The 24153-nt window shown below is 32.3% G+C and overlaps 1 protein-coding gene across 1 annotated transcript in view; it reads left to right on the top strand.

Annotated features, from left to right (window-relative positions):
* The first annotated feature begins 1108 nt into the window (after nt 1-1108).
* LOC149085584 (fibroblast growth factor receptor-like 1) overlaps nt 1109-24153 on the top strand; it is a 55181-nt gene continuing 32136 nt past the window's right edge. The window contains exon 1 of the mRNA XM_089233714.1: nt 1109-1204. The gene's annotated coding sequence lies outside the window, so the exon portion shown is untranslated. The remainder of the gene's footprint in view (nt 1205-24153) is intronic.

Genomic DNA, 24153 nt, shown 5'->3' with positions numbered 1-24153 from the left:
TGTGTTTGCCGCTTTTCAATGTTCCCAGAAAACCCGGGCAGTGCCAGGTATTACACTGCTAGTTTGATATAAAATGCCAGATTCACAATTTTTTTCTGATGTTGCAGAAAATTGATTTGAATTAAAAAAAGTCACGATAAAAAAATTTCGAATTTTTTCGAAAAATAATTTCGGTGAGCGAGAGGAGCTGTGTGTGTGTGTGTGTGTGGCGATGAACATTGTCACTACAAACAGGCTTGGTTTCAATTTTGGCATATATGATCATGAGTTACAACCAAATCTGTTGATGTAAGTGTTAATTTTTGAAATTTAATTTTACGCATCGAATATAAAACACTGTAATGAGACAAGTACATATGTTAGAACTTATATTTTTCTTCCCAACCTTAATAATGTATGGCAAAGTATCATATTAAAATTTTGTCACGATAAACTCAATACATTTTTGGAAATCATGTTTCAAACTTAAGTAAAATATCAAAAATAATATTCTTTAAAAGAACGCGTTTTAAAATTTTTATTCATAGATTACTTGATGTAAAAGCGGAACAACAAAGTAGACATAATTTTCGTTCTATGCGTTATACAAAAAAAACAAGGCCGGTTTTGGAATCACAAGAAATGGAGCTTTCGTGAAAAAAAAAAATCGATATTTTCTTCCAAAATGACGTTTTAAACGTAGTCGGATACCTTAAGATATGTATAGGATAAGTTAATGTTTTTTTAAAAATAAAAATGTAATTACTTGGAAAAGAAAGAAAAATATTTCTTAAAACGGAAAGATAAGAGTATTGAAAGTGCTTGAGGAAGTTTTATTCATGTAATCGAAGCGGTATAAATATGGCTCATGACTTTTGATATCGGCAAACACGTTCAACAGCAAACCTTCATTTCAAGAAGTTTACGTAAAAAAATATTCTTTCGTTCATTAGACTTGAGGAAAGAAAGCAATTCTTTTGTTTTCTTATTTTTCCCACTTTATATCGGAAACCTTCGTGGATTTGGACTGTCCAATGAGAGTGAGAGGTGGATCGCTTACCTGGCTGTTCGCAGCGCCTCCCATTCGAGGGTCCCGGTAGATGCAAAACCCCGGGCTCAGCTGCTCATAAGACAGTTCCCCCGGTCGGATTGCAGAAGTATTTTGCGTTCTAAAACTCCTTATAGTGCGTTTCCTCAGTACAGAATTTTCAATCTAAACGTGCAGGTATGTTCTTCATATATATTCTTGTTATGCATATCGCGACGCGATATTTTTGAAAATTCTGGAATATTTTTTTTTTTGACAAAATATTTTCTTCCTTAAACGAGAACTAGTAAATAATTTATAAATACGGAACTAGAGAAACATTATATGCGAATACAGTATAACATAAAATGCTTGCACCAAGAAAATGTGTATAAAAGAAGTGTTTTTTTCTAAGCAGTTTTCTCTCTCTCTCGTTAATGTAAATTGTCATTGTATGTTCAATACTTTTAAGTACCAATTACTTTCACAACTAACACGTGTGAAGGGCATTTTCTTTTCAAAGATAGAACTAGATAAAAAGATTGATGCAAAATTTTGTGTCGAACATTGTTAGTTTATGGAAACACCCTATAATTCACGAGATTACCCGTTTCGGTAACATCAACTGAGAATATTTTTTGTGGTTTATATAACTTGGGGAATTTTCCCGCGGGAAGCACGAACGATATTCGGGAAAGACCAAACATTGGAAAGTGCGCGATGAAAGTTGACTTTAGCGCGTTTTACTTCCAGGAAGTTTTATGAAATTATTATTTTATGAATAATTTCGACTTGATGTTTGAATTTCAGACCTTGCTGATATATTAATACTCAAATGGTTTGAACTTAGGGATTTTGTCTGAATAGAAGAAACCGAAAGAAAGCAAAAATATATTAACGACAGTATATCATACTGGTGAAGGTGTGTTATATTACCTTGGGAACCAAGCCTCAACAACATTAGGTTACTCGATTCAATCGATAGGATTCTTTAACCAAAATCGTGGCAAAAAGATGTTCACTATCTTCACTTCCCAATACATTTATTTACACACACGCACGCACACATCTTTCGCGTTACCTCTTAAGCAACAAAAAAGTTCTTACGTTTTTTTTTTTCGTTTAAAAACTTTTATTTTTTGTCACCCATTTTCTTTTTTAAATACATAAAAGATAAAATTGTTATAATTTATGGTATAATTATATTTTTGTTTGTGCGAGTATAGTTGAGTTCAAGATATAGGCAGTAGTATAAAGTAATTACTTATATTATACTCATTTTACTGTACGATAGAAATATGGCATTCAACCTATTTCTCAGGAAAAAAGAACTGTTTTCTGTTTCATTCATAATAATAATAACAATGAGATACTTATTAATAAAATAAAGAAAAATTTCAACCTCTGAGTAAGTTAATCGTATCTTATGAAAATTTTCTATAAAATTCGTCACTAAGAGCTAGAACATGTTTTGTGATCCCGTTAACCCTGCAATTAAATGAGAAAAAGTTGAAATGGTCAACTAATTTTTTCCTCACGTATATAGGATTTAATAAAGATAAAATAATGAGTTTCATAATTCATAAAGATGAAAATGCATACATTTTTTAAAAGTATTAAAGAATCAGTAGTTTGTAATAAACATACAAAGAAGGACATTGATTATCTGAGCTGATGTCAGATGGACGTATCTCGGATAACCGAAACCAAGGATGATACGGATCTTCGGAATATTGGGATAAATTGAATAAATAAAAAGCCGTAAATGGTGGAAATTACATTTACACAAAAGTTATTTCTAATAACTTCACAATAATTGGGGAAAAATGCTCACTTAAAAGGACCAAATGAATATTAGAGTCGTATAAAGTTACGTACTTACTGTTCTTAGAGTTTAAAATGCGTCTAAGTATAAGTGTCTAAGTAATGCGTCTAAGTATAAGTGTCTAAGTAATGCGACTTGTATAAGTGTCCTAATATATTTAAATTAAGCTATTCACCCATTTGTTAAATTTTCAAAATTTGTAGTTAGTTTATCGACAATCAGCGGAACTTGCCTTGAATTTTGTAAGGGCGTGAATAAACTTCGAAAACTTCGGAAATTCGACGGTATCCAGATTTTGGTTGACTTTTTTTCCGTTCACTTGAGTAATAAGTCATGAGACAATTCTCTGATACTGAACTTGGTATGAATCACAATTGCATAGAATTTTTCAAAATTAGACGATGAGGTTATAGGCTGAAGCTTGGAAAAAAAATGTAAGTGATACATTGTGCCTTCAATTACATCTGTTTTAACAATTTTCAGTTCGAAGAACGATTGTGTGGCGTCTACAAAAGGTAAATACTTGCAAATGTTTTTCAGTTTTTTTTACTTTGTATGCGTTAAAATTATACATGAAAATGGAAATCAAAACATAATGATTATTGTGGCTACAGGTGATATTTTTTCCCTACTGAAAAAACTTCTTGTAGATACCGAAGTACCAGCAACTATTGACATATGATCTATACTAATACACCAGAAGTTCCAAAAAAATTAAAGGTATATACAGGGTGATTACTTAATTCCCCTTGCCGCATTTTACTGGTGAACCGTTGATGCTTTATAGGCATACAATTAGAAAAATTATCCAAATAACGTGTAGAATTTAGATAAGTCATTCATGTTGCAAGGGGTTGAATAATTTATCCAAATAAAAAAACTTACTTTTTATACGGACAACCTAACATCAAAAACCTAATTAGAAAGTTGTTGCTCTGTCTCTTATAAGGGCAACAAAAAAATATTTTCACGTTTCTAAGAGCAACACTCATGAGACATTTTAATTTAAAAATCGGAGGAAAGTTGGGAAAGAACAGCATAAATAAGATAGGGGAAAGGAGCGTTATACGTTAGCTTTGCAGTTTTTTTTACCAATCTTTCTCCAATTTTTCAATTCAAATATCTCAGGGAATATTGCACTAGGAAATGTGGGATTTTTCGTTCGCCTCAGGAGAGGTGGGCAACGGTTTTCTAATTGGGTTTTTGAGGACAGGGTGCCCGTATAAAAAGTTAATTTTCTTTTATTTTAATAATTATACAACCACTTGCAACATGAATGACGTATCTGAGTTCAAAACTTTATTTGGGTACTTTTTCCAATTGGAAGTACGCCTCTCTAGAACCAATGGTTCGCCAATATAATGCGGCAAGTAGAATTATGGAATCCCCTGTATATATATAATACACACTTAATTTTACCTTAAATACTCAAAATTACCTCTTTCGATAGTCTTACGTCATTTCACACGAAGTTAGTGAATTTGGTTTTCAGTTGATTTTTTTTATGTGACTTGAGTTCATAAAGTCGCATGATTTTATGTGATAACACCGATGATATGAAATACTTGCAAATGATACTAAATTACAAAAAAGGGATTTATTTTCTAAACTCTCATCACAAAATGCCGTTTTTAATACCGAATCCATTTATCAGACGAATAAAAATGAATATACGGACATTCATGTGGTTTCTACACACAATTTTAGGTGATTATTTTCACATACGATGTGAGAGTAAATAGTTATTTGTTGACATACACAGTGGTTTACATAAATTAAGATTTACCACAATTACAATTACAATTATTAAATTCTACTCGGTATTAATATATAAGTGAAATAAATTATGAAACTCAATTCAGTTTGATTCGTTTCTTTGATAAAAAAACCTTTTCATAATATAATAAAAACCTCGTGTTTGACAATAAAAGGCAATAAAAAAAAACATAGCACCAATTAATTCACGTTTTTATATTTTTCAGTCTGCGTAGGTTACAAACAACTCAGGTTGTTTTCATTAATTCAGTTTTAGATCAAACAGTAGAATAAAATATATATCATTTTAAATTATGTTTCACAGACGCGGATTTTTATTTATTGATCTTAATTAATGTATTTTAAAAGTTTTTTTTTATAAAATATCACCATGCTTCATTAAGGTAAGAAGAGCGTGTATATAAACTAACTAAAATTCATTCTCTGTTACATTAACTTGGATGAGCTGCTATGTTTCTTATCTTGTAAGAAAATATAACATCCTCGGCGTCTCATATAACAAATTCGCCTCGTTACTTTAATCAACTGAGTCAAGAAAGATAAAGAACAATACTGCTGCCATTAAGAAGAAACCTCACATTTGCTGTACGAGAAAACGCAAATACCACTAAAATATTTTTAACAGTTCCTATAGAGAGATAATACATAAATTTGATGTCCTTTTTGTTCATATCCGATAAGAGAAAACACTAAGACAATATATATCAAATAGAAATATATATCAAAAGACAAAACATAATAGTAATTATGGAGCACTTAGAAGTAAGCTTTTTTTTATGTTAAGAAAATGAATGAATATAAAATATAACCAATTTCATTCAAAAATCGTTGAATGCGAAAATCCTGTGGGAGTTCATAATTTCAAACTGAAGCTTAGGCAACTACCGGTGAGCATCGAAGCGAACTAAGATACTTCATCGATTGCTTTTCTAAATTAACACATGCAATGCGAAATTCACTAGAGAGAGGGGTGGATAATTATCCTGCTGTGATGGTGAATTCTGCTTTAATCCAGAAATTATTTATCTAAGTACTCCATAAGATGGAAGTTAATGAGGCGAAAACAAATTCTTCTACAGAAATAAAACATTCGCGGTTTTATATTCCAATTAACTCCGCTCTGATTCGTAAGCATGATATATTTCACGTAAAAGTTACTGAAATTTTATCATTTATTTGTTTTGCCCTCACTTAATTACACTGCAACTTGGAAACTAAATATTTTGGCATTTGTATTCAGTAAAATTTATCTCATGCTGGAAATTCGTAAAATAAAACACTATTAGTATAAATAAAATACACATTGAATATGTTTAAATACGGATCAGTGAAATGAACAAGCATGATTCAGTTTTTACTTGGTTTAGGCAAACCACTCACCATTAATACAAAACAAGAATATGGTATCGTGATTAGCGCAACATCGCTCAGCTTCAGGATAAAACACAGTGAAAGTAACTACTGTACGCATAACAGCTAAATAAAGTCATTTCAGCTTACCCGATTTAAAAAAATTATGAGAAAAACTAATCGTACTATGTTTTATTGCAAATCCCTAAATATGAAAAATAAAAATATAAAAAACGAAAAAAAAAAATCGTAAAACATTCCAACATGATAGTCACAATACAAATCTGTTATTCAGATTATCCAATTTCCATGGAATATCGAGAAAAGATGAAAGATATTTTTTGAGAATTTCTTTACAGATAAAAAAAAATATATTTAAAAAATTTGCGAGACTACTAAAAAAATATGAGTTCCACATCATCAATTTTGTTTCGCTTCTTTTATGAATTTTTCTTCTACTATAAATTAGTAAATCTTTTTTTGAGAAGCTCGGACTATTCCGCGTTCGGTGATAAGAGACAATGAAAAATTCGCGGAGTATTTCGCTTCGGTTACTACGGTACTCACAATTAATATGAAGAAAACTATATGAACTCTAAATTGAAAGCAAACAATGATTTTAAATATTACTGAAACAGATGTGAAAATAATGAGGTTGTTCAGAATTGTGTTTAGTTCATCTTAATTTATATATATTCATTATTTTATAATGCATATACTACTGGCACTATACAGGGTGTCTTTTAAATGCTGATGCAACCTTTATCTCATCTACCGTTCGTCGTAAAGATGTGGTTTCGATTTAGAAAATTTTCAAAAGGCGTTCAAAAACTACTCTCTACCAGTTTTGGGATTGAAAATACAGTGTGTCACAAAATAAGAAGTCGAAATTTTTATACGGTCCCCCGTCCTCTAACTTCCAATTAGAAAGTTGTTGCCCTGTCTCTCCCGAGGCCAACAAAAAGTAACAAGTTTCCAAGTTCAATATTCGCTGAGATATTCGAATTCAAAATTCGGAGAAAAGTTTGGAAAGGACAGCATAAATAAGGGAAATTAGCTTGTCCGTTAGTTTTTCTGTTCTTTCATAACTTTTCTCCAATTTTTGAATTCAAATATTTTAGTGAATATTGCAGTTAAAAACAAGCATTTTTTCTGTTGGCCTCAGGAAATACAGGGCAACAACTTTCTGATTGGTAGTTAGAGGACTAGGGGACCGTTTAAAAATATAGATTTGTTATTTTGTGACACACTCTATTTTCACTCTCAAAACTAGTACAGGGTAATTTTTGAACGCCTTTTGAGCATTTTTTAAATTGAAACTACATCTTTACGACGGACGATTGATGAGACAAAGGCCGCATTAACATTTACAGGACATCGTGTATAAAGACATTCATGGTTTTCTACATGTGGTTAGGTAAGTATCTACTCAACTACATCACATAGTCGTATCCGTATCTCTAAATCTTATACATTTAAATGACAGTAAATTTTATCACGCGTTCAAGTAGTTTCATATATTCCAGAACTGTTACTCATTACAATGCGTTTGGAAAACAGTCTATGTGCACACGAATATCAGACTCTTAACCGTTTTAGAACTAATATTTTTAAAAGCAAGACAAGATTTAAATATCAGTCGGTCAAAGCTGAACTTAAAAAAAATAGGTAGCTGAGATTTGATAGAAAATAAGGGAGAATAAATAAATAATTTGTTGGTATACACATCGGTTTACATAAATTAAGATTTACCACAATCGCAATTATTAAATTCTACTTGTTATTAATATACAATGAAATAAATTATAAAACTCAATTCAGTTTAATGAGTTTTTGTGTAAAAATCTTTTATAATATAGTAAAACACGTTGTGTTCAACAATACAAGACAATAAAAAAGCTTAGCACCAATTAATTTGTGTATTTACATTTAATTTTTCAGTCTGCGTATAACTCAGGTTACTTTCATTAAGTCAGTTTTAGATCAGGGAGTGTAGAATGCAATAAGTGCTGTTATAAATCAAGTTGTAGACACGGTTATTTATTAATCTTTTAAAAGCTTAACTTTCATTAGAACTATATGGATTACTATGAGGGAATAGCAACGTATAAATTCCATCTTGGTAACTAGAGAGAAATTCTATTTAAAAAAAAAGATATGTAGCTTCAAGTCAATTGTCAACGCTGTGGTAGATCCGTTTTCAAACTAGGGTGTATCAGGACGGGCCTAGTCGATATACATGAAATCAAGAAACCTAAATACATGGTATTTGTATATAGAGATGCGTATATATGTTCTGGTGGTGCTGCTAACCTATTTTCCAAATTGCGTGTGTGAAATCGGTGAAAAAATTAATGAATTTTTCGATTGTGGGTCAGTTGCTTACTGTGACGAAGCTTTTTTTTGACAGTGAAACCCACCCGCATTTGATCCACCCAGATGGGTAAACCTTTCAACAGATCATGGGGTAATGGGGATCAAAATCTCAGAAATTTTGGTTCCAAACCATCATGATATTCAAAGTCCATAATACCAAATAATGGAGAATGCAGGACACACACACACACGCATGCAAAATATTACTACACTTCCTTCTTCGACTCTCTTTGCATTTCACTTCAATATTTCCGATCGCTGCTCTGGAACTTACGATATACGATACTTATCCGAATGGAAACACTTCACTATTGAATACTATTCTTGATTTCGAAGGAATTGACTATATTCCAGGAAGAGGATATATTCATATCAAATAGTACCGCAGCGTCTCTCCTCTAATTTGTTTCAAACGATTGATTCAGAATTGCAATCTCATTCAAAAGACCTGTATTAGAAAACGCAAGAATTCAAACCATCAATGTCTGCATACATATTTGGCTACGATTTATTAATATAGCTAATTTATTGAACCGAATGTTGCCTACATTTCAAGAAATACCATTTGGTACTTCAAAGAAACTCTCCGCAGTGCAAACAGCGAAACAATCGAGACCTGAATTTGAGTTTGAGAATTGGTTTAATATCTATATAATGATCAATATATGCGGGTTTAACTCATGCGATTAAAATTATATGCTCATGCACACATACTTGGCTATACCTTTTCCGTAAATACCAAATGACGATTCCGATTCAATAACCATTATATGTCACTACTGTAATCGCTCGTGATATAAATTTCAAGAGGGAAATGATTTTGCTGGAAAATTACTATCTTCTTCAAAAGGTTGCCTTATTAAAAACCATTTAAATCCTTTTTTGTAACATAAGACCTGGACTTCCCGTATGATTTCATATACTGCACGTAGTATATTAAAAAAACAACATGAAATTCAAAAAATGTTTGAGAATTGAGAAAGAGAAGTAATTAACATTCATTTTTATGTTAAGAATTTTCAAAAAAAATAATAAGAAAACGATATCAACAAATTGCATGATATCTTGTCTTAATATGGCATCTTCAGCTTAGCACCATCGTGTTTTTCCTAGTATCTGAAGTTTTGTCTTTGTGTGTGTGTATGTGTGCTACTAAAATTTATCTATATTCAACAGAAAAAACTATTATTTTATTATCTCAAAGAAATATATATGATGTTCCTGCATTCAAGAATATAATTTGAATATTTTCCTGATTAATAAAAGATTCTGAAATCGATTGAGAAACATGTTTATTAAAATTAATGCATACCGGTATCCAACCCATGAGTAAAAGCAAATTAAGTCTAATATTCGATGGAATTTTTGGAAATATTTACTGAAACGCCGAGATAATATCTGGGATTAATGCACAGCATGCCATTGTTAATGAAACGAGATGATTTTTTATCGATTCTGTTCGGGGAAGTGCAGTATTTTAAATATATTTTTGCAATTTAGCATTGTGCTATTCATTGTTTGTTATAGCAAAAATAGTGTAATTGTGAATTTTGAATAGGCTAGAATTTATTCCATAGTTTTTTGATCTCGAATACTTTGTGTTATTTCAAAGAAAGAAATTACTCTGGGACACGCGATACATAAAAGGATATTTGAAATGAAGTACAGCTGATCCTGAATATAACGAAGTCACACGGGAACTTGAAAAAAATTCGTAACATCCGATATTCGTTATAACCAATGCATGATAAATACTCAGGTTTAATGAAATGAACTTGAATCAGAGTTTCCCAACTTATGCAGATTAGAGGTCATCGTCAGGTAGACATAATAACGTAATTAAATTAAAATGAAAATTATTCACGCGTTTCATAAATACTAACTATATTCACATGGTTTTGAATAAAATATCAAATACAAATATAAAGGCCACAACAGACAAAATGCTTAACGAGGTGGCTGAAAAAAGATGCTCGTAAAAAATATGGATGCCTCTCGAATACATATCTATACTATATCAAAAATACAGCAACCCACACAATAAGAGCAATAAAATCAATAATTATAATAAATAATAAATCTACTGCCCACAAAAATTATGGCTGTCTCATCAATATCAAGTCCATATACCGTTCTCAAAGTGTGCATCGCGGCTCTTAGGCGCGTCACCAACCTATATCAGAGGAAAGCTGTCGATATTGGTGTGGGCCTGTTCAGTGTTTTGAAGTGATTCTTTTTATTAGACTATTTTGAGGAGCCGCGAATAAACGTTTACTGAAGCAAGGAAGCCGTGGGCGACAGAAATGTAAAGAACCACCTCTGTAAATGGTTCACCGAACTGTTACAGACATTTTAACGGTCCTGAGTTTTACAAAAACTGAGAAACGCTGACATAAACGAAACTGCGGTTATGTCAAACTCCTCCCTATATTCGAAAGGTACTGATAATTAACAGAACCAGCGGTATATCTGTAGCTAGAGACCGTCATCTAGCTATAGATGGCACTAACAGAATACTTCCATAGCCTTTCTTGGAATAGTACAGCAGTATTTTACATTCGGATTTTGTTTCTGAAGAGAATTTCTGATTTCATGGAGCTTAATCCAATAAAAAAAATCATTCTTGCAAAAAACTTTGTTAGAACCAATATTCATGAACATCGAAATTCGTTATAAGTGATATTTTTAACACTATTTTTGTATTCGAGGTTGATTGGGACGAAAAGAAAAAAAAATTATTTATATAACCGATAACTTCACAACATCTGATTCGATTATAACTGGGCTCGACAGTATCAGATTAGAGCGACGTGAGCGGCATAATTTGCGTAGGAATTTTTTCAATGGTAAAAAAAATAGACGAGATTTTTATTTCGTTAGAACTGTAAAATATAATCTATCACATACATGAAAATGAAAATCCAATATTTCAGAGAGACTCAAAATGATTTTTGATTTCGACACAAGTAATCTTTGATTTTTCTCTTGCTTGAACTGTGGTTGATGAGATTTTAATTGGCAATCAAATTCATAAATAAGTAATGTATTATGATCATCATATATAAGCTTAAAAGCTAATGCAATAGAATTGAATGATGATTACTATAGTACGAGTTTCTCGATTTGGCCGTGTGACTATCGAATATAATTTAGACTTGTTGATTGCGAGTAAGATTTCACGAAATGTGCTCAGCATACTAAAGAGCAGTTATTGATTGTGTCTAAGGTTAGAGCTAGGACTGGATCATTTCATTCCACGCACATGAACACGCCATGATTCGCATTCGAAACACGAAGCTTCGTTTCCGTGCGGGGTTTTCAAACATTGAACAAGGGGAAAAGATTAAGGTGTTAACTGGCGGAGAAAATGAACTGATGAACAAAAATTAACTCCTTACCTCTCATGGAAAGAAATTGTTTAGGTATATTGCAAAAATTTTTTGCGAAGAAAGTTTTTTTACACGTTAAATCAACAAAAAAAAAGTATTACTTGTATCACTTAAACATAATTTTACGATGCAAATTCGTTTGACGGAATACTTCCGAGAGTAGTTGAAAGTCATTATAATGCTAATAATCGAAAGTGAAACAGGTAACTAAGTAACAGGCAAACGTCAGCTATCAGTTTTTCAATTTTTCTTTGTATAAAATATTTTAAATTATTGTTAGTTTTTTGCTGCTATATTACATGATTTGGTACATTTGCGTGCGGTTGTTAAATAATATAAATACGTCATTTATTGATTGTTAAACAACTTATTTTATTAATCAGTTATCTCAGAAATAATACCAACAGTATTTTTAACCTTTTAACGGACGATATTCGCAATTGGGAACATCGTTTTATTCATTAGAAAAAAAAAAAATTTCTACATGAAAGCACTTAATTTCTTTTCCCGAGCGTGTGAGATTCCGAAATAAATTTGCAAAATAATAATTTGATTAATTTCAGTACTTATGACACTTTTTTTAGTCGTCTATTTTTAAGGAGTAGAATTTAAATTTTTTGTTTTCGTAATTTTGTTTCTTTAGACAGGAAAGTCCAGAAAACATATGGGGAATTTTTCCATGAATTTTATGGTCGATATCTCCATAAATAAACCATATGGTAAACTGAGGGATTAGAAGAAAATAACAGAAAAAAGTAAGAAAATCAATTCTGTGGTGTTTGATCAGAACATGATATCTCCAAAAAATGACTTTGATCTAAAAAAACCGTGCTAATTATAACTAATTAGAAGTGAGATAAAAGCACAAATACGTGCGTACGGCTAATCATGGTGATGTATGATATTTTCATTCGTATTTGTGTGTATGCTTTATTTTTGATTTTAAATGACAATGAAAATGCTTATATCTCAAAAATATGATTTTGGAGTTATGTTCTGACCAAACACCACAGAATTGAAATCTTAAGTCGGCCGGGAAAAGGTTAACAATCGGCTTCACGCGTGGTAAAAGAATGTGACTGAAATACACTCCTGTTCCAAAATATTAATCCTCATTTCTCTTTCGCTTATCCCTAAGCTTGTAACATTGCTAATATTATCGACATCACATTTTTCCCGAGGGATTTGAGTATAATTCCCATTTTCTCCTCATTTTATCCCGATAACAGACCAATGGATATTTATTTATGGGTAGATTATTTCGACCATTACATTCGAAAAGAATTGATTCCACTAACAGGTCAGATAGAAATATATACAGTATATAGAATACCTTTGAATCAATCTTTATGTCTAATTATATGCATGGACTGATTTCACCTGAACATAAATTGTATCTGAAGAAATTGTTAAAATTTGAAATAGTCATTTTGATTTTTGTAAATAATTTTCCACTCAACTTAATTGCCTTTTTTTAAATAAAAAAAGATGAATTATATTGCATTATCGCGTATATTTGTCACAAAGGAGTGAAATCACATTGCAGTTATCGTTACCTAGATATAGGTTATTCTAATATCTTGCTTTGTGTTTCTGACAGAGAAATGTTGCTTGTCAGTGATATATTGAGACGATATGCAGTTTTATTCTCAGTATCATGTATCTGAAATTTCTGTAGCTAGTCTAGAACACAAATGTTTTTCTCACTAAACCAGTTCACGGTGGGGATCCAAATAATATGTTATTGTTGAAAGGTTTTTCCTTGACACAACAAGCGATATTGGCTAATAATTTGATGGCAAATTATTCCCGTAATATCTGAGGTGGTCATGGGAAGACTTTGAGCCACTTTCGATTGAAAATCAGTAGTTATGAGAGATTAATTGCACCAGACAGATAGGGTTTCTGTATTTACTCAACGAATACCATCACTAATACAAACAAAAACCACATTATTTGATACATTGAATTAGAAATATGTTTTTTTCCCCATTTTATTCCATTTTTCCATTTTTTTGCTCCACTGCGAAGCAGTGTACCATTGTTTCACGTGTAAATAAAAATATAGTAACATTTTAACTATAATAGCTTACTATTAATACATAAAATTCTAGTTGAGAAAGATTATAAGCACAGTAACAAACACGAGAACGTTATTGCTCTGGATAGATCAGACATATAATTTCCTGAAATGTATCGTAAGAGGGAGGATATTAAATTAATGGATTTTTTTTCATATATTGGTAAAAATGCGATCCTTACATTTTGATAGATAGAATGGTCGTTAAAATATTTTGAAAAGCAGGGAAAATATTTTTTGAAACTGCAGTAAAAGACAAAAATTCGTGTCTCAAAATGGCTGAATTTTCACGTAGGGGAAAAGTGAAAAAAAATTTCATCAGAACCATATTTCTTACGCTCAGCGCGATAAGAAAAAGGATGGTGAAGGGACGGTGAAGAATGAAATGTTTGAAAGATTATCTGAGAAAATTCATGTTAGACTATGAAGCTTGAAAATATCGGTTCAGCTAGGGGAAAATATACTAACTTGAAGAGTAACTTAGAAAAAAAAAGTATCGAATACATAAATATGCATTTTTAAGTGATGTGTGAAGGATCTTGATTTGGATATATGTTTGTATTCAAGTATAATATATTCAGGGTCAAAATAACTTATTTAAGAAATCTTTCTAAAAATGGAGAGCAAAAAATATGGGTGTAAAAACATTCTTGATATAAGGTATGTGAGAGAAATATGGCCATGCTAAGCTTCAATGATTTTTGCTAAGACCTGCATGATAAATTTTGAAAAACAGATAATGTTAAAAAATACTTTGAAGTGTTGTTAAAAGAAAAAAAATATTGATCCACGGTATATATAACTCAACGGAGAACATTAAAAAAATAGTTTTTTTGAAGAGTCTACCTCTTGGCCATATTCCCAACGGCTAAAGGTAATATGGCTAATGAAGTCCTCAACGTACATACTGTATATCTCAACAAATTAACAGGCATTTTCACGAGAACTTATTGATTTAAAAAAGTTATTCAACTGAGGAAAATTTTAATTGAAAACTAAATACAAGATGAAATATACAGTACTTCGTCCAGAGAGAAAATAAATTTTGTAAGTTTCAACTAAATTAAAATAATCAATCAAAAATTGAAAATTTTGTCGGAGAGATGAATCCTTTTTCTTTCTTTTCAGTGAATAGGAATTAGTGGGGGGGGGAAGGGAAGGGGGCTAGCGACCTTGTCACATGAACCTTCTGACAAAAAAATGATATTAGCACATGCGCAGTGAGTATGATATACCTATCTGTAAAACCAATCCGTCAAATATTCTAAAGGAACCTACATTACAGAATTTTAAACAAATTGTGAAATTACAATGAATGCAGTTGAAAAAGCATTAAAAATTGCGCATGTCACGATTAACGAGCTAAAGTTGTGGAATAATGGAACTGAGAAAAGAAATGAAAATGTATCGTAAGAAAAAAATGACAACGTGATTTTCAAAATGAAACTTTCAGCACAATATGGTGAATGGCGTAAAAGCATACTACAGTACATCACACAAGAATAAAATATAGGTAATTTATCGAAACAAACAGTTGCACAACATATAAGGGCATCAAATTGCGAATTCCCTTGAAAATGTAAAAACAAAATACAGATAATTGGCCATACTTACAACATGCCATAATTAACTTATACGAGGATGATGCCACTCTCCGCTAACCATACGAAGGTTTTTAACAACTGGCTGTTGCGAAGATGAATTTTTAGAAAAATAGAAAAATTCAACTGCTTTTGCGGAGAATCGAACCACTGCCTTTCAGTGCACGCGAGCTCCAAGGAAAGATTGAGAGATCGTTGCCTTTGTAGTCTAGTGCGTTCACCTGGAAAGTGAAAGGACGTGGGTTCGATTCCCCGCAAAGGCAGTTGAATTTTCTCTCTTTCCAAAAATTCATCTTCGCAACACCAGTTGTTAAAAACCTTCGCATAATTAACTTGTTGGGTCATTTTTTGCAGTTAAAACATAGTATTAAAACTCAAATAAATCAATATTTCATAGATGATCAGGTTAAATGTCGCGTGTTCGTGGGATATACTTGCGTGAATAAATCTTTAAAATCCAAGGGTTCTGTTTCTATAATAAGATTTGAATGAAATTAGTGTGAATTTTTGGCAGACGTATGGTCTTATACACAGCAGTGATGCCGCAATATTCAAATCGGCTTTCCATCACGAATAAAAATATCTGTAATAACATAACGTTGTTCATAAGACGTTTTCCGGCACAAAAACTGTGTTATTAGGATGTAGATTCACATATATTATGAGTATCTTTTGAATTATTTCTCGAAACCGTCTGTGCTTACTCAAGACTTTGCGTACAGGGATATCGTCATAACACAGATCTGGGTCTGAGAAATTGCACCAAAGCTCGGATATAATAACTAGCCACATCAAGGGATTGTAAAACTTAAAATTTCATATCGGAATTTACTTGGAATGGGGAACACATAAATTATACTAATTCTAAGGATTATGAAGAAAATATCCCAGACTGAATATTACGGCTTCAATTTCCATAACACAGCCGCGTAGCATCGACACGAAGTAATTTAAGTCATGTTATTTTCATACTGGGTGGGATGTGTGAAAAATTTCAACACACCATTCACTCGGTCGGAGTTTAATAGAATCAGAATTGGACAACAATTTTATCTTAACCAATATTCACACACCAGTTTTTTTTAAGTAGATAAGCTTATATTTTAACATATACTATATGCAGTAATAATAATATGGACGATGTAGCTACAAAACAAATTTTTATAAAAAGAAAAACAACGTTAATAGCACTTTAGAATTCGAATACCACATAATATCTCATATTTCGTGATGGAGAAAATGTAGAACTAGAATTTTACTTTGCATATCTATACTATACATGTATGAATAAATGTGCAGTATGCAGTGCATAGGTAACAGGACATATGGCATTTTACTGCCAAACAGTGGATTGATTGATTCTAGAACTGGGTAAAGTATGAAAAATTGTATTTAATTAATTAATTGTATTTATTTCTAATTGAAAGTATGCCAACTTGCATACTTTCAATTAGAAAAATTAACCAAATAACGTGTAGTACTTGGTTACGCCATTCATGTTGCAAAGAGATGTTTAGTTATTAAAATAAAATGTTAACTTTTTATACGGACACCCTGTGCTCAGAAACCCAATTACAAAGTTGTTGCCCTGTGTCTCCTGATGCCAACACAAAAACTTTCCACGTTTCTAAGTGTAATATTCGCTGAGATATTCGAGTTCGACAGAGGAAAGTTGGGGAAAAAGCAGCATTAAATGCTGGTAAAACGGTTTACCCGTATTTAACGCTGTTTTTTTCCCACGAGGATGGTATAAAAAGTTAATTTTTCTATTTTAATAACTACACAGCCCCCTTGCAACATGAACGATATATCTGAGTACTACACGTTATTCGGATATTTTTTCTAGTTGAAAGTATGCCTCTCTAGGATCAACGGTTCGCCAGTAAAATACCATACGCCCTGTTACCTATACACCCTGTATATATGTGTATGTACCGCGTAGACTATTTTTATACACAATTTTTTCAAACACTTCTGTATATATACAAATGAAGTTTTTTACCAGAGATTTTTTTTGATTTCCCAGAGCATATTGATCTAAATATATCCCGTGAGCTAAAACTAACTCGAGCTTTCATGTGATCGTGAACCATAAGCAAACAATTTAATGTGAAGCCAAGAAGTTTCCCCAGCGAATTGGCGAGACACTTATCAAACCTTCCGCCGTTGAGCTCGAAATAAAACGCTGAGAACGTACACAAATAGTCAGTTTTCTAGTTTATTTCTGAATAATACAATGCCCTTAGGAACGCGGACACACAAAAAAATTCTTGCTAAAATGAAAAAAAAGTTGACGAATAAATTGCGTAGCTGAAGACAATAACAATTTTCTTTCCATTTCTCCAATGATATACGGTAGTCATATTTTGACTGAGCGATGTTATTTTTAAAACGTTTTGTATGAAGGCTTTTGTTCAATTGACTTGTTTGGTTTTGTCACCGGGAATAATAAAGTTTCAGAAATGTGTATAGAAAATCTCATCTTTAACACTTTAATTGGAAATGATTAAAATATCGAGTGAAAAATCTCTTCTTTTAAGGTGTTATGTTAAGCAAAAATGAGATACTCTGAATGCCATTACATGACAAAAAATACTATCGTCAATATTTAAAAAAAAAAAATGTGATGTTGCACTATAGGGAACACACAGTGTAATAATGATCTACTTAGATTACAAATGTCATTTATTACTTGCCACCTCACTGTTATAACATTGTTGAAGAATGCTGAACAATATTTTTCCCCCAGATATAGTATTTCACTTCAAAATATAAAGGCGAACAATTATCATTTCTTGGCTTGTCTACAAATAGGACACGTGTACTTTTGAGCAATTCTGCTGGTGATTGTAGAAACTTCATGCACAGTTCACAAGTCAAATAGAAATACAAATACAAGGTTACAACCGGGAAAATGCCCAACGAGGTGGCTGAGAAAAAGTTGAACATAACAAATATGGATGTCATATTTTATAAAATTCAGCAACCCCATTAAAAATGCAATCACAAACACTAAGCGTCAAGGAGTTGCTCAGAAGCATCAGCGTCGAAACGAACACAAAATATACAATGTCTTTACTTGAGAAATATAAGAAACTCATGTTGCTTTGGAGAGCAACACTGTCGAATAAAGGGTTCAGGAAAAGCCCAACATGATTTATTAAACAGAATTTTTGATACTGGCCTGCATTGTTAACCAGCCTCTAAATAACTTTTCGAACTCAACGTATACCTATTTGCTAGAACATTTAAATATGGTACGCATAAACATTTGGTAAAATATACCAATTACATTAGTATATCAGGGAAATTAATATGGCTGTCAAAGATTATGATGATAAATCATCACACACTGTTCACTAGAAAGGGTGTAATAGTATTGTGCTTCGTGTGCATTTTGACGTTAGACTATTCTATGCTGTCTTTCCAGACGAGAGAAAATACTATTTGCTTTTCCACGTCCAATATATGATTGCTTATAGCAATTTTTCCACTCTATCGACAAGAGACAATTTAGGTTATACTACTACCACTACTATTTCTGTTTCCGTTCTCTCAACTAAGCGAACTCACAAAACATATCCAATAAACCTCGTTGCAGATGTCAGTGCTCTTTGACCGAAGACCGACTGCATCTGTTTTACTATCAATTCCTCCTGAACTGGAATTGCATTTTTGCTGTCGTTGCTGCGCTATCCCTTCGTTTCTACGTGACGCTGCCTATATTGCTATCCTTGATCAGAAGTCACGATAATAAGAGAACCTCTCCAGCAGTTGCTTCCGAGTAAGAAAGTATTGAACGCAGTTTCCACAAGTATTGGCAACAAATATTATATTAAGCTATAAACTTTCCTAGGCTAGCCACAAAAAGAATTTCGGATGGAAACCTAGGTGAAGCTTAAGTTCAGTGCGCTCCAGATATTTTGATGGAATATTTTGAAGAAATGAAGAAGCTAGAAGAAGTGGTGGTTCATAACCACAAATGAGAGAGATTTGTCTTCCACTCATATATCCGTACCTAATACTTTACCTTTATATACTTACCTTTATTTAGGCAATATGTGACTTGTTAAATACATCAATTACTATTCGAACCAAATGTGTGTGAATGATTCAGTCATGTCTTTTCTATTCCCTAAAAGAACAAAATTAAAGGAAAAAGCAACCATAACGAATGTTTTCAATAACGTACTCTCATGTTAGTTACATGTTTAGACTGGGGATTTTCAATCCGCACACTCAAAGGACTCTTAGGTAGAACACCCATGCAATAAGGAGCCCTTCAACTGTGTTTTAGGCCATAGTTCCCAAACAATTTGTTTCATCACTCTCTTCTTCAGAAATTTTTTCTCTCACCGCCCTTCCCAACTCAAGCGAACCCATAGAATCCTATGTTATATCCGTAGCTTCTATCGCCCCCGGACCATTCCATCACCCACTGAAGGCGATATTGCACACTTTGGGAAACACTGTTGTAGACGATCGCCATATTTTCACTTAATATCTACTTTATTCTGGCCCTCTCAAGCGGACCTCACCTTCGCTGCCAAGGGACTCGTTCAGGGGCATTCACAAACGTCACTGTTATGTCAATTTCGATCAAACATATACGTGTTCGATAAAAACGTTGTAACAGAAGTAAACTTTATAAAAAAGTGACGATATTATAAATTCTTTAATTTCATAGAAAAATGTAAAATATAAATTTGTAGAAACTTATCGTGGAAGAGGCACAATGGTCACATCTGTATACATGCAGTATATTTCTACACGGTAATTATTATCAAAAAATTGCGACTTATTCAGATATGTTAAAATTTTATGCAGTCTATGCAGGATGTCTGCAGTTTTGGAAACACCCAAACGCGAATGTTTGATAAAACAAATAGCACAGAAACAATTTATCATTAAAATTAACTTTTGATCCATCAGTCTAAAAGTGGCAACAATAGACGAACAGGGACAAGTGTAGAGTTATCGCAATCAACCGAAACTACTGGAGAAAACTATTCATGCAGCGTTGCTCATTAGGACTATCTCCTTCATCTACAACAGCTCAAGTGTGCGAATGCCAAGTTCGTGTTTAAGTTTCATGGTAATTGCGAACTAAAATCAAGTGTGGTAGTGAACATATTTATTTAAATAACATGCTTTGTGTCGCGTACTTCTCTCATATTCGTAGTATTTAAAATGCGATCAACTATCGACAGCGTAATCAACGAATATCGAATCTACGATAAAAGCATCGACCCTACGAAAATATATTAGTTGTTGTCTTTATAGCTGAATATTTTGACTTTGAAATTACGTAAGATTAGTTGTTGAGGGATTTAATATACAGGGTGGTAATAAAATAACTTTGCCGATATACGAGCACCTTGTGGCCACAGAAACCAACTAATGCTAATGAAATTCGAGATATAGGTATTTCAGAGTGTGCAATCGAGAATGAGATGAAACAAAAATCTATTTTTCGCAGTTACGGTTACAGCAACAAAAATTTGAATAATTCAAATAGCAACAATTATTTTTAGGCATTACAAAAAATGATCGGTGCAGGGAAAAACCATGAATGGTGTTAAAACGATAATTGCAGCACCAGCATAAACGCTGGTGCAGGACAGGACGCCGACCAAGAAGATCTCACTTGAAAGTTAATGCACTAACCGCTACGTCGGGTACATCCTTAAGATCTGACGCTGATACCCGACCGAGCGGTCAGTGCGCCAACCTTATGAGTGCATACTGTGAAACATCTATATCTCGAATTTCATTAGCAATAATTTATTTTTGCGGCTGGTAGGTGTTCGTATATTGGCAAAGTCATTTTATGACCCCCCTGTATGTTATGCAAATGGAAAGAAAAATTTATCGAAACATATTTATATTTCTACTCTATAATGAAATCAATTTGAAAGACTATATACCATGCTTAAATAAAAAAGATTACATACAACGGAGTGAAATAACATACAGAGAATACAAATTTTACATGAAGTAAGTTGATAATTCTCTTGTCATTATTATAAAAAAAATCATAATAGAATGCTGTAAATATGTGTGTTTTGCAAACATAACGTATTATGAAAACTACGTATTCTAAAATTAGATTTTAATATGAAAGGTCCTGATGCTACCTCAACATTAACATTTACACGCTCAAAACAATGAATTAAGTGATTCTGGCGTGCATCAGAGTGATATAGCTCAAATGGCATTGTCAGATGAATGATGTTTCATAAAAAAATAATAATAAGTAAAAGAGCGCGATGAAATCGATGAAAATACTGTATGCTATAGAAGCTGGGGGAGAAGAGTCACGATATTTCTGTTGATTGGAGAACGGTAAAGGTTTTAGTACCAACACAGCACTGAGAATTCACGTCGTCTTACCTAGTTGTATGCTGAATGAATATTAATGAAGCAAAAGGGGCTACCCCACCCGTCTCAAATGGGCAGCTTGATCTTGAAAAAAGAAAGAATATAAAACTCACCAAAAAACGTCAAAAACCCATTGGCTCCAAATTGTTGGACAGGGTGTGGTCAAGGCATCGACGATTCATTGCAGAAAATTCGAGACACAAAAGTATCATGATGGTTTGCCATTATCAATCAAACAGGTATAATACCCTTTCAACGGAAAAAAAGCTGTTCGGATTGGACAGCTGTAATTTTTCTTCCTTTTTATAGTATAATGCTGGAATCAGGGCAGGTATCGTAGTTCATAATTTAAGTTGATTGTTTGCCGTTGTATAAATCAGTTGTTTCCATTGAACCAATATTCATACATTCCTAACATTTACTTTTTTTTTGGTACAGTAAAACTTACCTAAGTTGGACACCTACGGTTCCATAAAAATCTGTCCAACTAAGAAAGGTGTTGAAGATGTAGAGGTAGAAACATATGTATATTTCACGGCGTCATTAAGGGGGTTGGTGCACGCAAATTTCCTAAAAAAACAGAATTTCGATTTTTTTTTTCAATTTTCAAATCCTGTAAAATTTTCTACATCTAACTGTGTTCGAGTTTTTGTTCTAACTGCAATAGAAGTATTTTAATAGATTTTGATATAAAACATAGGGGGAGATAGACTTGAAAGTCTGGGGGGGGCACGATGATGATGATGTCAATTCATATATACACTACACAATACACATATACATTAGATCAGACGACTACACCTTTGACGCTGGGGGCAGGGGGGACGGTGCCCCCTCTTGCCCCCCCGTATGTCCGCCCATGATATAAACTGCTAACAGGAATTATATACATGCTAATGTTTTCTAATAAAATACTCTTTTCTCAAAACTGAGTTTTGTCAGATAAGGAACATTATTGTCAAACAACACTTATTCGAATGTCTTGAAACTTTGTGTGTCTCTGAACATAAAGGTGTTACATACTTTATAACAAGAGGATTTCTTATTAAAATTATTTAACGAAATTTTATGGCACAAAGTAGGAGAATAAATTCCAGTGATTTTTGAAAAAGTTACATGTTGTTCAAGTTAGAATTATAAAAAAAAAATAGCCAACAATTATAATCCTAAAGGATATCGTTAAATTTTGTAAAAATATCCATAGTTTTTTAGAAAAAAAATTGAGTGCCTAAAGTGAATAGAAAATTTTTAAATGTTTCTTTTTTTAAAGGAAGGAGAATGATGGGAAAGCATGGGAAGCCAACTCTCTTGAAAAGTTTGAACTGGTGCGGAATATGACAAAAACTAACTATACTTACAAGCTTCAACTTTTTGAATAGGTGTTAGAAAATTATTGCGTGCACACAAATTATCTCTTTACTAACAATATTTTACAATTAAGGAATTTAAATGCAGTAATCAAATATGTCAATTAAATTACTCATTAGCCTCTTTTTTTCTCTCCAATGATGAAATCCGCTAACTTTCGTTCATTCGTAATACCAAGTTAAAATTTACTTTCACACTAGCAGGAAGACTAAAATGATACTACACATACAAGATCACTATTGAAGATAATAAAATTTAGAAATGAAGAGAGAAAAAAAAAAGCTTAAGAAATAAACGGATGCGAACAGTGTGCTGTAAGAAAACACCATAATCCTTAACTGTTACAACATATTTCACAGGCAAACAACGAAGGTGTTTCAATAAATCTGTTTTTTAAATCTGCCTTAGAGTCCAAGCTGACAGTGGTTATATACTGTATCACTTAATTTGAATGAGTTAAATGAAAAAAAAAAATATATATATATATATATTTTTTTTTCATAATATATATATATATATTTTTTTTTTTCATTAACTCAGTTCTATATATATATATATATATATGTATATAACTGCGGCTTACAAATAAAAAATCTTTAATGTTTGCGGCAATAGTTTAGTTTGATATTATTTACCATTTTTTTACTCGGTAATCCAATGCAAGATTACTTCTGAGACTGGATTTCTTATTTTCCATAAATTATTTTATTAACATGTCATTGTTTTGCCATTCTACAGTGAATGTAATTTCTTTTATAATATTGGCTAATTCTTGGCGTCAAATAGAAAATTATATTTATAGTTTTCGATTCACAACTAAACTCAAAATGGCTCACCTTGGAACAAACTATCTTGCCAATGCCATAACTGAGGCAAGTAAGTATCAAAAGGAAGAGCAATGCTTATTCAGAAATATATCATTCAGGAGCGCAATTGGCATTGTGTTCGTGCGTGTATTTAAAGTTACTATACTTAAAACTTGGTTACATAATGCAGTTTAA

The sequence above is a fragment of the Pholcus phalangioides genome, unplaced genomic scaffold, assembly GCF_987345545.1.
Source record: "Pholcus phalangioides strain wild (caught in Gottingen) unplaced genomic scaffold, Ppha-v1.0 ptg000007l_1, whole genome shotgun sequence".
NCBI lineage: Eukaryota > Metazoa > Arthropoda > Arachnida > Araneae > Pholcidae > Pholcus > Pholcus phalangioides.
Note: the sequence above shows the minus strand (reverse complement) of the source record. Positions and strands in the feature narration are given on the sequence as shown.